This window comes from Salvelinus fontinalis, chromosome 29, assembly GCF_029448725.1.
Source record: "Salvelinus fontinalis isolate EN_2023a chromosome 29, ASM2944872v1, whole genome shotgun sequence".
Taxonomy (NCBI): domain Eukaryota; kingdom Metazoa; phylum Chordata; class Actinopteri; order Salmoniformes; family Salmonidae; genus Salvelinus; species Salvelinus fontinalis.
The window spans coordinates 172,190-186,339 of NC_074693.1; the positions used below are offsets into that span (position 1 = coordinate 172,190).

The 14,150-nt window shown below is 46.2% G+C and overlaps 1 protein-coding gene across 2 annotated transcripts in view; it reads right to left on the bottom strand.

The window, feature by feature from the left end:
* LOC129827299 (protein FAM193B-like) overlaps positions 1 to 14,150 on the bottom strand; it is a 67,131-nt gene that overhangs the window by 50,463 nt on the left and 2,518 nt on the right. The window lies entirely within an intron of this gene.

The following is a 14,150-nucleotide window of genomic DNA, read 5'->3' on the forward strand; positions in this document are numbered from 1 at the left end:
AACACTGCACCACTTTTAACCAGGAGGCCTGTAGGGCTGGTCAAAACACTGCTCTACTTTTAACCAGGAGGCCTGGTCAAAACACTGCACCACTTTTAACCAGGAGGCCTGGTCAAAACACTGCACTACTTTCAACCAGGAGGCCTACTGGGCTGGTCAAAACACTGCACTACTTTCAACCAGGAGGCCTGTAGGGCTGGTCAAAACACTGCACTACTTTTAACCAGGAGGCCTGGTCAAAACACTGCACTACTTTAAACCAGGAAGCCTGTAGGGCTGGTCAAAACACTGCACTACTTTTAACCAGGAGGCCTACAGGGCTGGTCAAAACACAACACTACTTTCAACCAGGAGGCCTGTAGGGCTGGTCAAAACACTGCACTACTTTCAACCAGGAGGCCTACAGGGCTGGTCAAAACACTGCACTACTTTTAACCAGGAGGCCTGGTCAAAACACTGGACTACTTTTAACCAGGAGGCCTACGGGGCTGGTCAAAACACTGCACTACTTTTAACCAGGAGGCCTGGTCAAAACACTGCACTGCTTTTAACCAGGAGGCCTGGTCAAAACACTGCTCTACTTTTAACCAGGAGGCCTGTAGGGCTGGTCAAAACACTGCACCACTTTTAACCAGGAGGCCTGTAGGGCTGGTCAAAACACTGCTCTACTTTTAACCAGGAGGCCTGGTCAAAACACTGCACCACTTTTAACCAGGAGGCCTGGTCAAAACACTGCACTACTTTCAACCAGGAGGCCTACAGGGCTGGTCAAAACACTGCACTACTTTCAACCAGGAGGCCTACAGGGCTGGTCAAAACACTGCACTACTTTCAACCAGGAGGCCTGTAGGGCTGGTCAAAACACTGCTCTACTTTTAACCAGGAGGCCTGGTCAAAACACTGCACTACTTTCAACCAGGAGGCCTACAGGGCTGGTCAAAACACCACTACTTTCAACCAGGAGGCCTACAGGGCTGGTCAAAACACTGCACTACTTTTAACCAGGAGCACTGGTAAAAAACACTGCACTACTTTTAACCAGGAGGCCTACAGGGCTGGTCAAAACACTGCACTACTTTTAACCAGGAGGCCTGGTCAAAACACTGCACTACTTTCAACCAGGAGGCCTACAGGGCTGGTCAAAACACTGCACTACTTTTAACCAGGAGGCCTGGTCAAAACACTGCACCACTTTTAACCAGGAGGCCTGTAGGGCTGGTCAAAACACTGCCCTACTTTTAACCAGGAGGCCTGTAGGGCTAGTCAAAACACTGCACTACTTTTAACCAGGAGGCCTACAGGGCTGGTCAAAACACTGCACTACTTTTAACCAGGCGGCCTGGTCAAAATACTGCACTACTTTTAACCAGGAGGCCTACAGGGCTGGTCAAAACACTGCACTACTTTCAACCAGGAGGCCTTTAGGGCTGGTCAAAACACTGCACTACTTTTAACCAGGAGGCCTGTAGACCTGGTCAAAACACTGCACTACTTTTAACCAGGAGGCCTGTAGGCCTGGTCAAAACACTGCACTAATTTTAACCAGGAGGCCTGATCAAAACACTGCACTAATTTTAACCAGGAGGCCTACAGGTCTGGTCAAAACACTGCTCAACGGCAAACTCAGCTCCATCATTCATTGAATCAGATGGCTCGTTCGTCACAAAACCCACTGATATTGTCAAATACTTTAATGATTTTTTTTTTATTAGCAAGATTAGCAAACGTAGACATGACATGCCAGCAACAAACACTGACACTACACATCCAAGTATGTCTGAACAAATTATGAAAGACAAGAATTGTAATTTTGAATTTCAGTAAAGTGAGTGTGGAAGAGGTGAAACAATTATTGTTGTCTATCGACAATGACAAGCCACCGGACTCTGACAACTTGGATGGAAAATGACTGAGGATAATAGCGGACGATATTACCACTGCTATTTGCCATATCTTCAGTCTAAGCCTACTAGAAAGTGTGTGCCCTCAGGCCTGGAGGGAAGCTAAAGTCATTCCGCTACCTAAGAATAGTAAAGCCCCCTTTACTGGCTCAAATAGCCGACCAATCAGCCTGTTACCAACCCTTAGTAAACTTCTGGAAAAAATGGTGTTTGCCCAGATACAATGCTATTTCACAGTAAACAAATTGACAACAGACTTTCAGCACGCTAATAGGGAACTCAACAAGCACAGCACTTACACAAATGACTGATTGGCTGAGAGAAATTGATGATAAAAAAGATTGTGGGAGGTGTTTTGTTAGACTTCAGTACGGCTTTTGACATTATCGATCGTAGTCTGCTGCTGGAAAAACGTGTGTCGTGGCTTTACACCCCCTGCTATAATGTGTTGTGGCTTTACACCCCCTGCTATAATGTGTTGTGGCTTTACACCCCCTGCTATAATGTGTTGTGGCTTTACACCCCCTGCTATATTGTGTTGTGGCTTTACACCCCCTGCTATAAGGTGTTGTGGCTTTACACCCCCTGCTATAAGGTGTTGTGGCTTTACACCCCCTGCTATATTGTGTTGTGGCTTTACACCCCCTGCTATAAGGTGTTGTGGCTTTACACCCCCTGCTATAAGGTGTTGTGGCTTTACACCCCCTGCTATAATGTGTTGTGGCTTTACATCCCCTGCTATAATGTGTTGTGGCTTTACACCCCCTGCTATATTGTGTTGTGGCTCTAACCACTAGGCTGCCTGCTATAATGTGGATGAAGAGTTAGCAGAGGGTGTTCTTTAACCTTTATTTAAACTAGGAAAGTCAGTTAAGAACAAATTCTTATTTATAATGACGTCCTACTGGGGAACAGTGGGTTAACTGCCTTGTTCAGGGGAACAGTGGGGTTAACTGCCTTGTTCAGGGGAACAGTGGGTTAACTGCCTTGTTCAGGGGAACAGTGGGTTAACTGCCTTGTTCAGGGGAACAGTGGGTTAACTGCCTTGTTCGGGGGAACAGTGGGTTTACTGCCTTGTCCGGGGGAACAGTGGGTTAACTGCCTTGTTCAGGGGAACAGTGGGTTAACTGCCTTGTTCAGGGGAACAGTGGGTTAACTGCCTTGTTCAGGGGAACAGTGGGTTAACTGCCTTGTTCAGGGGAACAGTGGGTTAACTGCCTTGTTCAGGGGAACAGTGGGTTAACTGCCTTGTTCAGGGGAACAGTGGGTTAACTGCCTTGTTCAGGGGAACAGTGGGTTAACTGCCTTGTTCAGGGGAACAGTGGGTTAACTACCTTGTTCAGGGGAACAGTGGGTTTAACTGCCTTGTTCAGGGGAACAGTGGGGTTAACTGCCTTGTTCAGGGGCAAAACGACAGATTTTTACCTTGTCAGCTCGGGATTCAATCCAGCAACCTTTTAGTTACTGGCCCAATGCTCTAACCACTAGGCTACCTGCCACCTCTACACTCTAACCACTAGGCTACCTGCCACCTCTACACTCTAACCACTAGGCTACCTGCCACCTCTACACTCTAACCACTAGGCTACCTGCCACCTCTACACTCTAACCACTAGGCTACCTGCCACCTCTACACTCTAACCACTAGGCTACCTGCCACCTCTACACTCTAACCACTAGGCTACCTGCCACCTCTACACTCTAACCACTAGGCTACCTGGCACCTCTACACTCTAACCACTAGGCTACCTGCCGCCTCTACGCTCTAACCACTAGGCTACCTGCCGCCTCTACGCTCTAACCACTAGGCTACCTGCCGCCTCTACGCTCTAACCACTAGGCTACCTGCCACCTCTACACTCTAACCACTAGGCTACCTGCCGCCTCTACACTCTAACCACTAGGCTACCTGCCGCCTCTACACTCTAACCACTAGGCTACCTGCCGCCTCTACACTCTAACCACTAGGCTACCTGCCGCCTCTACACTCTAACCACTAGGCTACCTGCCGCCTCTACACTCTAACCACTAGGCTACCTGCCGCCTCTACACTCTAACCACTAGGCTACCTGCCGCCTCTACACTCTAACCACTAGGCTACCTGCCGCCTCTACACTCTAACCACTAGGCTACCTGCCACCTCTACACTCTAACCTCTAGGCTACCTGCCACCTCTACACTCTAACCACTAGACTACCTGCCGCCTCTACACTCTAACCACTAGACTACCTGCCACCTCTACACTCTAACCACTAGGCCAGGTAGAATCAGGAATTCCCCAGGGCAGCTGTCTAGTCCCCTTACTTTTTCCATCTTTACTAATGACATGCCACTGACTTTGAGTGAAGCCAGTGTGTCTATGTATGCGGATGACTCAACACTATACACGTCAGCTACTACAGAGTGTCTATGTATGTGGATGACTCAACACTATACACGTCAGCTACTACAGAGTGTCTATGTATGCGGATGACTCAACACTATACACGTCAGCTACTACAGAGTGTCTATCTATAGTGTCTACAGAGTGTCAAATCATTCACTAAACCTCAACTAAACCTTGTAATAAATAATGTGGAAATTGAGCAAGTTGAGGTGACTAAACTGCTTGGAGTAACCCTGGATTGTAAACTGTCATGGTCAAAACATATTGATTCAGTAGTAGCTAAGATGGGGAGAAATCTGTCCATAATAAAGCGCTGCTCTACCTTCTTAACAGCACTATCAACAAGGCAGGTCCTACAGGCCCTAGTTTCTACCTTCTTAACAACACTATCAACAAGGCAGGTCCTACAGGCCCTAGTTTCTACCTTCTTAACAACACTATCAACAAGGCAGGTCCTACAGGCATAGTTTCTACCTTCTTAACAACACTATCAACAAGGCAGGTCCTACAGGCCCTAGTTTCTACCTTCTTAACAACACTATCAACAAGGCAGGTCCTACAGGCCCTAGTTTCTACCTTCTTAACAACACTATCAACAAGGCAGGTCCTACAGGCATAGTTTCTACCTTCTTAACAACACTATCAACAAGGCAGGTCCTACAGGCCCTAGTTTCTACCTTCTTAACAACACTATCAACAAGGCAGGTCCTACAAGCCCTAGTTTCTACCTTCTTAATTAACAACACTATCAACAAGGCAGGTCCAACAGGCCCTAGTTTCTACCTTCTTAACAACACTATCAACAAGGCAGGTCCTACAGGCCCTAGTTTCTACCTTCTTAACAACACTATCAACAAGGCAGGTCCTACAGGCCCTAGTTTCTACCTTCTTAACAACACTATCAACAAGGCAGGTCCTACAGGCCCTAGTTTCTACCTTCTTAACAACACTATCAACAAGGCAGGTCCTACAGGCATAGTTTCTACCTTCTTAACAACACTATCAACAAGGCAGGTCCTACAGGCCCTAGTTTCTACCTTCTTAACAACACTATCAACAAGGCAGGTCCTACAGGCCCTAGTTTCTACCTTCTTAACAGCACTATCAACAAGGCAGGTCCTACAGGCCCTAGTTTCTACCTTCTTAACAACACTATCAACAAGGCAGGTCCTACAGGCCCTAGTTTCTACCTTCTTAACAACACTATCAACAAGGCAGGTCCTACAGGCCCTAGTTTCTACCTTCTTAACAGCACTATCAACAAGGCAGGTCCTACAGGCATAGTTTCTACCTTCTTAACAACACTATCAACAAGGCAGGTCCTACAGGCCCTAGTTTCTACCTTCTTAACAACACTATCAACAAGGCAGGTCCTACAGGCCCTAGTTTCTACCTTCTTAATTAACAACACTATCAACAAGGCAGGTCCTACAGGCCCTAGTTTCTACCTTCTTAACAACACTATCAACAAGGCAGGTCCTACAGGCCCTAGTTTCTACCTTCTTAACAACACTATCAACAAGGCAGGTCCTACAGGCATAGTTTCTACCTTCTTAACAACACTATCAACAAGGCAGGTCCTACAGGCCCTAGTTTCTACCTTCTTAACAACACTATCAACAAGGCAGGTCCTACAGGCCCTAGTTTCTACCTTCTTAATTAACAACACTATCAACAAGGCAGGTCCAACAGGCCCTAGTTTCTACCTTCTTAACAACACTATCAACAAGGCAGGTCCTACAGGCCCTAGTTTCTACCTTCTTAACAACACTATCAACAAGGCAGGTCCTACAGGCCCTAGTTTCTACCTTCTTAACAACACTATAAACAAGGCAGGTCCTACAGGCCCTAGTATCTACCTTCTTAACAACACTATCAACAAGGCAGGTCCTACAGGCCCTAGTATCTACCTTCTTAACAACACTATCAACAAGGCAGGTCCTACAGACCCTGGTTTTGTCACCTGACCACACATACTGTTCAGTCGTGTGGTCAGGTGCTACAAAGAGGGACCTCGGGAAACTACAATTGTCTCAGAACAGGGCAGCGTGGCTGGACCCTTGGATGTACACAGAGAGCTAACATTAATGATATGCATCTAAATCTCTCATGGCTCAAAGTGGAAGAGAGATTGACTTCATCACTACTTGTTTATTAAGTAAGAGATGTTGACAAGCTGAAGGTACCGAGCTGTCTGTTTAAAATACTAGCACACAGCTCAGACACCCCACATGACATGCCACCAGAGGTCTGTTTAAAATACTAGCACACAGCTCAGACACCCCACAAGACATGCCACCAGAGGTCTCTTCACAGTCCCCAAGTCCAGAACAGACTATGGGAGGAACCAAGTACTACATGGATCCATAATAAACCCCAGGAAGAGTAGCTGCTGCCTTGGCAGGAACTAATGGGGATCCATAATAAACGCCAGGAAGAGTAGCTGCTGCCTTGGCAGGAACTAATGGGGATCCATAATAAACCCCAGGAAGAGTAGCTGCTGCCTTGGCAGGAACTAATGGGGATCCATAATAAACCCCAGGAAGAGTAGCTGCTGCCTTGGCAGGAACTAATGGGGATCCATAATAAACCCCAGGAAGAGTAGCTGCTGCCTTGGCAGGAACTAATGGGGATCCATAATAAACCCCAGGAAGAGAAGCTGCTGCCTTGACAGGAACTAATGGGGATCCATAATAAACCTCAGGAAGAGTAGCTGCTGCCTTGACAGGAACTAATGGGGATCCATAATAAACCCCAGGAAGAGTAGCTGCTGCCTTGGCAGGAACTAATGGGGATCCATAATAAACCTCAGGAAGAGTAGCTGCTGCCTTGGCAGGAACTAATGGGGATCCATAATAAACCCCAGGAAGAGTAGCTGCTGCCTTGGCAGGAACTAATGGGGATCCATAATAAACCCCAGGAAGAGTAGCTGCTGCCTTGGCAGGAACTAATGGGGATCCATAATAAACCCCAGGAAGAGAAGCTGCTGCCTTGGCAGGAACTAATGGGGATCCATAATAAACCCCAGGAAGAGTAGCTGCTGCCTTGGCAGGAACTAATGGGGATCCATAATAAACCCCAGGAAGAGTAGCTGCTGCCTTGGCAGGAACTAATGGGGATTCATAATAAACCCCAGGAAGAGTAGCTTCTGCCTTGGCAGGAACTAATGGTGATCCATAATAAACCCCAGGAAGAGTAGCTGCTGCCTTGGCAGGAACTAATGGGGATCCATAATAAACCCCAGGAAGATTAGCTGCTGCCTTGGCAGGAACTAATGGGGATCCATAATAAACCCCAGGAAGAATAGCTGCTGCCTTGGCAGGAACTAATGGGGATCCATAATAAACCCCAGGAAGAATAGCTGCTGCCTTGGCAGGAATTAATGGGGATCCATAATAAACCCCAGGAAGAGAAGCTACTGCCTTGGCAGGAACTAATGGGGATCCATAATAAAACCCAGGAAGAGTAGCTGCTGCCTTGGCAGGAACTAATGGGGATCCATAATAAACCCCAGGAAGAGTAGCTGCTGCCTTGGCAGGAACTAATGGGGATCCATAATAAACCCCAGGAAGAGAAGCTGCTGCCTTGGCAGGAACTAATGGGGATCCATAATAAACCTCAGGAAGAGTAGCTGCTGCCTTGGCAGGAACTAATGGGGATCCATAATAAACCCCAGGAAGAGAAGCTGCTGCCTTGGCAGGAACTAATGGGGATCCATAATAAACCCCAGGAAGAGTAGCTGCTGCCTTGGCAGGAACTAATGGGGATCCATAATAAACCCCAGGAAGAGTAGCTGCTGCCTTGGCAGGAACTAATGGGGATCCATAATAAACCCCAGGAAGAGAAGCTGCTTCCTTGGCAGGAACTAATGGGGATCCATAATAAACCCCAGGAAGAGTAGCTGCTGCCTTGGCAGGAACTACTGGGGATCCATAATAAACCCCAGGAAGAGTAGCTACTGCCTTGGCAGGAACTAATGGGGATCCATAATAAACCCCAGGAAGAGTAGCTACTGCCTTGGCAGGAACTAATGGGGATCCATAATAAACCCCAGGAAGAGTAGCTGCTGCCTTAAAAGGAACTAATGGGGATCCATAATAAACCCCAGGAAGAGAAGCTGCTGCCTTGGCAGGAACTAATGGGGATCCATAATAAACCCCAGGAAGAGTAGCTGCTGCCTTGGCAGGAACTAATGGGGATCCATAATAAACCCCAGGAAGAGTAGCTGCTGCCTTGGCAGGAACTAATGGGGATCCATAATAAACCCCAGGAAGAGTAGCTGCTGCCTTGGCAGGAACTAATGGGGATCCATAATAAACCCCAGGAAGAGTAGCTGCTGCCTTGGCAGGAACTAATGGGGATCCATAATAAACCCCAGGAAGAGTAGCCGCTGCCTTGGCAGGAACTAATGGGAATCCATAATAAACCCCAGGAAGAGAAGCTGCTGCCTTGACAGGAACTAATGGGGATCCATAATAAACCCCAGGAAGAGAAGCTACTGCCTTGGCAGGAACTAATGGGGATCCATAATAAACCCCAGGAAGAGTAGCTGCTGCCTCGGCAGGAACTAATGGGGATCCATAATAAACCCCAGGAAGAGTAGCTGCTGCCTCGGCAGGAACTAATGGAGATCCATAATAAACCTCAGGAAGAGTAGCTGCTGCCTTGGCAGGAACTAATGGGAATCCATAATAAACCCCAGGAAGAGAAGCTGCTGCCTTGGCAGGAACTAATGGGGATCCATAATAAACCTCAGGAAGAGTAGCTGCTGCCTTGGCAGGAACTAATGGGGATCCATAATAAACCCCAGGAAGAGTAGCTGCTGCCTTGGCAGGAACTAATGGGAGTCTAGTATTACCAGAACACATTGTGTTTTACAGCAAAGACCTGAGTAAGAGGATAGAGGAGTTGAAGAAGCACTTGAGCAGTCTCCTGGATGTGTGTTGCATTTAAATAGGGACAGGAGAGAAGACATTAGTTCAGGGTGAGAGGCGGGGCCCTGAGTTTCTCCTGACCTCACCAGGAGGGTGGAAGCTAAAACTAGGTACCATTTGTCCTGGTCATTTACATGACCTTGCCTTGGCCATACAATAGACTAGCATCCCGTCTAGGCTAGGGATGTACTTGTACATCGGCAGGGTAGCCTAGTGGTTAGAGCGTTGGGCTAGTAACCGAAAGGTTGCAAGTTCAAATCCCCGAGCTGACAAGGTACAAATCTGTCGTTCTGCCCCTGAACAAGGCAGGTAACCCACTGTTCCCCGGGTAGGCCGTCATTGAAAATAAGAGTTTGTTCTTAACTGACTAGTTAAATAAAAATAAAAAAAGGTTAAAGATGTAAGTCGCTCTGGATAAGAGCGTCTGCTAAATGACTAAAATATAAATGTACATCAAGCTGCCTCACACTACAGAAACAGGAGATGGAGTCCTGCCCTACGGGCCGTTCTGGTTCACTGTACAGAAACAGTAGATGGACTCCTGCCCTACGGGCCGTTCTGGTTCACTCTACAGAAACAGGAGATGGACTCCTGCCCTATGGGCCGTTCTGGTGTACAGAAACAGGAGATGGACTCCTGCCCTATGGGCCGTTCTGGTGTACAGAAACAGGAGATGGACTCCTGCCCTATGGGCCGTTCTGGTTCACTCTACAGAAACAGGAGATGGACTCCTGCCCTATGGGCCGTTCTGGTTCACTCTACAGAAACAGGAGATGGACTCCTGCCCTATGGGCCGTTCTGGTTCTCTGTACAGAAACAGGAGATGGACTCCTGCCCTATGGGCCGTTCTGGTTCACTGTACAGAAACAGGAGATGGAGTCCTGCCCTACGGGCCGTTCTGGTTCACTGTACAGAAACAGGAGATGGACTCCTGCCCTACGGGCCTTTCTGGTTCACTGTACAGAAACAGGAGATGGAGTCCTGCCCTACGGGCCGTTCTGGTTCACTCTACAGAAACAGGAGATGAACTCCTGCCCTATGGGCCGTTCTGGTTCACTCTACAGAAACAGGAGATGGACTCCTGCCTTATGGGCCGTTCTGGTTCACTGTACAGAAACAGGAGATGGTCTCCTGCCCTATGGGCCGTTCTGGTTCACTGTACAGAAACAGGAGATGGACTCCTGCCCTATGGGCCGTTCTGGTTCACTCTACAGAAACAGGAGATGGACTCCTGCTTTATGGGCCGTTCTGGTTCACTGTACAGAAACAGGAGATGGACTCCTGCCCTATGGGCCATTCTGGTTCACTGTACAGAAACAGGAGATGGACTCCTGCCTAGACAAAAATCCATAGTGATAAATTGCCTGAATGAACAATGAAAAGAACGATACGTTTATAACATGAATAATGTGCTCCAACATGAATAATGTGCTCCACCCTTTAACATGAATAATGTGCTCCACCCTTTAACATGAATAATGTGCTCCAACATGAATAATGTGCTCCACCCTTTAACATGAATAATGTGCTCCAACATGAATAATGTGCTCCAACATGAATAATGTGCTCCACCCTCTAACATGAATAATGTGCTCCACCCTTTAACATGAATAATGTGCTCCACCCTTTAACATGAATAATGTGCTCCACCCTTTAACATGAATAATGTGCTCCACCCTTTAACATGAATAATGTGCTCCACCCTTTAACATGAATAATGTGCTCCACCGTTTAACATGGATAATGTGCTCCACCGTTTAACATGGATAATGTGCTCCAACATGAATAATGTGCTCCACCGTTTAACATGAATAATGTGCTCCACCCTTTAACATGAATAATGTGCTCCAACATTAATAATGTGCTCCACCGTTTAACATGAATAATGTGCTCCACCGTTTAACATGGATAATGTGCTCCAACATGAACGATGTGCTCCACCGTTTAACATGAATAATGTGCTCCACCGTTTAACATGAATAATATGCTCCACCGTTTAACATGAATAATGTGCTCCACCATTTAACATGAATAATGTGCTCCACCGTTTAACATGGATAATGTGCTCCAACATGAACGATGTGCTCCACCGTTTAACATGAATAATGTGCTCCACCGTTTAACATGAATAATGTGCTCCACCGTTTAACATGAATAATGTGCTCCACCGTTTAACATGAATAATGTGCTCCAACATGAATAATGTGCTCCAACATGAATAATGTGCTCCAACATGAATAATGTGCTCCAACATGAATAATGTGCTCCACCCTTTAACATGAATAATGTGCTCCACCATTTAACATGAATAATGTGCTCCACTGTTTAACATGAATAATGTGCTCCACTGTTTAACATGAATAATGTGCTCCACCCTTTAACATGAATAATGTGCTCCAACATGAATAATGTGCTCCACCGTTTAACATGAATAATGTGCTCCACCGTTTAACATGAATAGTGTGCTCCACCGTTTAACATGGATAATGTGCTCCACCGTTTAACATGGATAATGTGCTCCACCGTTTAACATGAATAATGTGCTCCACCCTTTAACATGAATAATGTGCTCCACCGTTTAACATGAATATTGTGCTCCACCGTTTAACATGAATAATGTGCTCCACCGTTTAACATGGATAATGTGCTCCACCGTTTAACATGAATAATGTGCTCCAAAATGAATAATGTGCTCCACCGTTTAACATGAATAATGTGCTCCAACATGAATAATGTGCTCCACCGTTTAACATGAATAATGTGCTCCACCGTTTAACATGAATAATGTGCTCCACCCTTTAACATGAATAATGTGCTCCAACATGAATAATGTGCTCCACCATTTAACATGAATAATGTGCTCCACCGTTTAACATGAATAATGTGCTCCACCGTTTAACATGAATAATGTGCTCCACCGTTTAACATGAATAATGTGCTCCACCGTTTAACATGAATAATGTGCTCCAACATGAATAATGTGCTCCAACATGAATAATGTGCACCACCGTTTAAACATGAATAATGTGCTCCGCCATTTAACATGAATAATGTGCTCCGCCATTTAACATGAATAATGTGCTCCACCCTTTAACATGAATAATGTGCTCCACCCTTTAACATGAATAATGTGCTCCAACATGAATAATGTGCTCCAACATGAATAATGTGCTCCAACATGAATAATGTGCTCCACTGTTTAACATGAATAATGTGCTCCAACATGAATAATGTGCTCCACCATTTAACATGAATAATGTGCTCCACCCTTTAACATGAATAATGTGCTCCACCCTTTAACATGAATAATGTGCTCCACCCTTTAACATGAATAATGTGCTCCACCCTTTAACATGAATAATGTGCTCCACCCTTTAACATGAATAATGTGCTCCACCCTTTAACATGAATAATGTGCTCCACCCTTTAACATGAATAATGTGCTCCGCCCTTTAACGTGAATAATGTGCTCCACCATTGTTTTAATTCTCCTTTAAACCACTACTACTAGTTTAATGGTTGAAGCCATTAATTTGTCCCATGAACAATCACACGTATTATCAAACTTATTTAAATGTCAAAATTTGACATTTGTCTAGTATAGAGCTACTTATCGTAATGAAAGAGATCAGCAAAATGCCTGTGATAAGTGATTGGTCGGTGTCGATCATTGTAGGTTTATTATCCCAGCTCTACTCCAACCTCATGGGTCTGTCTGGCTCTTACAAGACTAGTTACACTACATGACCAAAAGTATGTGGACACCTGCTCGTTTAACATCTCATTACAAAATCATGGGCATTAATATGGAGTTGGTCCCCCCCCTCTTTGCTGCTATAACAGCCTCCACTCTTCTGGGAAGGCTTTCCACTAGATGTTGGAACATTGCTGCTATAACAACCTCCACTCTTCTGGGAAGGCTTTCCACTAGATGTTGGAACATTGCTGCTATAACAGCCTCCACTCTTCTGGGAAGGCTTTCCACTAGATGTTGGAACATTGCTGCGGGGACTTGCTACCATTCAGCCACGAGCATTAGTGAGGTCGGGCACTGATGTTGGGTGATTAGGCCTGGCTCGCAGTCGGCGTTCCAATTCATCCCAAAGCTTTTCGATGGGGTTGAGGTCAGGGCTCTGTGCAGGCCAATCAAGTTCTTACACACCGATCTCGACAAACCATTTCTGTATGGACCTCGCTTTGTGCACGGGGGCCATTGTCATGCTGAAACAGGAAAGGGCCTTCCCCCAATTGGTGAAGAGTGATTCTTCACTCCAGAGAACCCGTTTCAACTGCTCCAGAGTGCGGCGAGCTTTACACCACTCCAGCTGACGCTTGGCATTGCGCATGGTGATCTGACGCTTGTGTGTGGCTGCTCGGCCATGGAAACCCATTTCATGAAGCTCCCGACGAACAGTTTCTCGTGCTGACGTTGCTTCCAGAGGCAGTTTGGAACTCGGTAGTGAGAGTTGCAACCCGAGGACAGATGTTTTTTTAATGCGCTACGGGGTTCAGCACTTGTGCATTTAATTTAAATATGTAAATATGTTTATGTAAAAACACCTCTAAGACAGCAAGTATATTTTTCCTCAAGAATCCACATGAATAAGACTACCTCGGTGCCTCTGCTTGTGAAGGGAGAAGGCCAAGTCTGACAGAGAACAAACAGCTTCCGAAGAAACAGGATTCTTACTATGTGGTATTTATTTAGCCATGCAGAATGGAGCACTGTAACGCCACAAACAGCCACAGGATAGCAGTACTGACTGTATCCATCCACAGTTAGAGAATGGCGCAGGTTTCATCATCACCAAATCCTGTGCCTTTCAGCTTCTTGGTGGATGACGTGACCAGACATACCCCCCCCCTTCTTTTTGTTTATTTTTTTTATTTTTTTTAGACCTTGAGAAAACAGCCCAGAGCTAGTAAGCT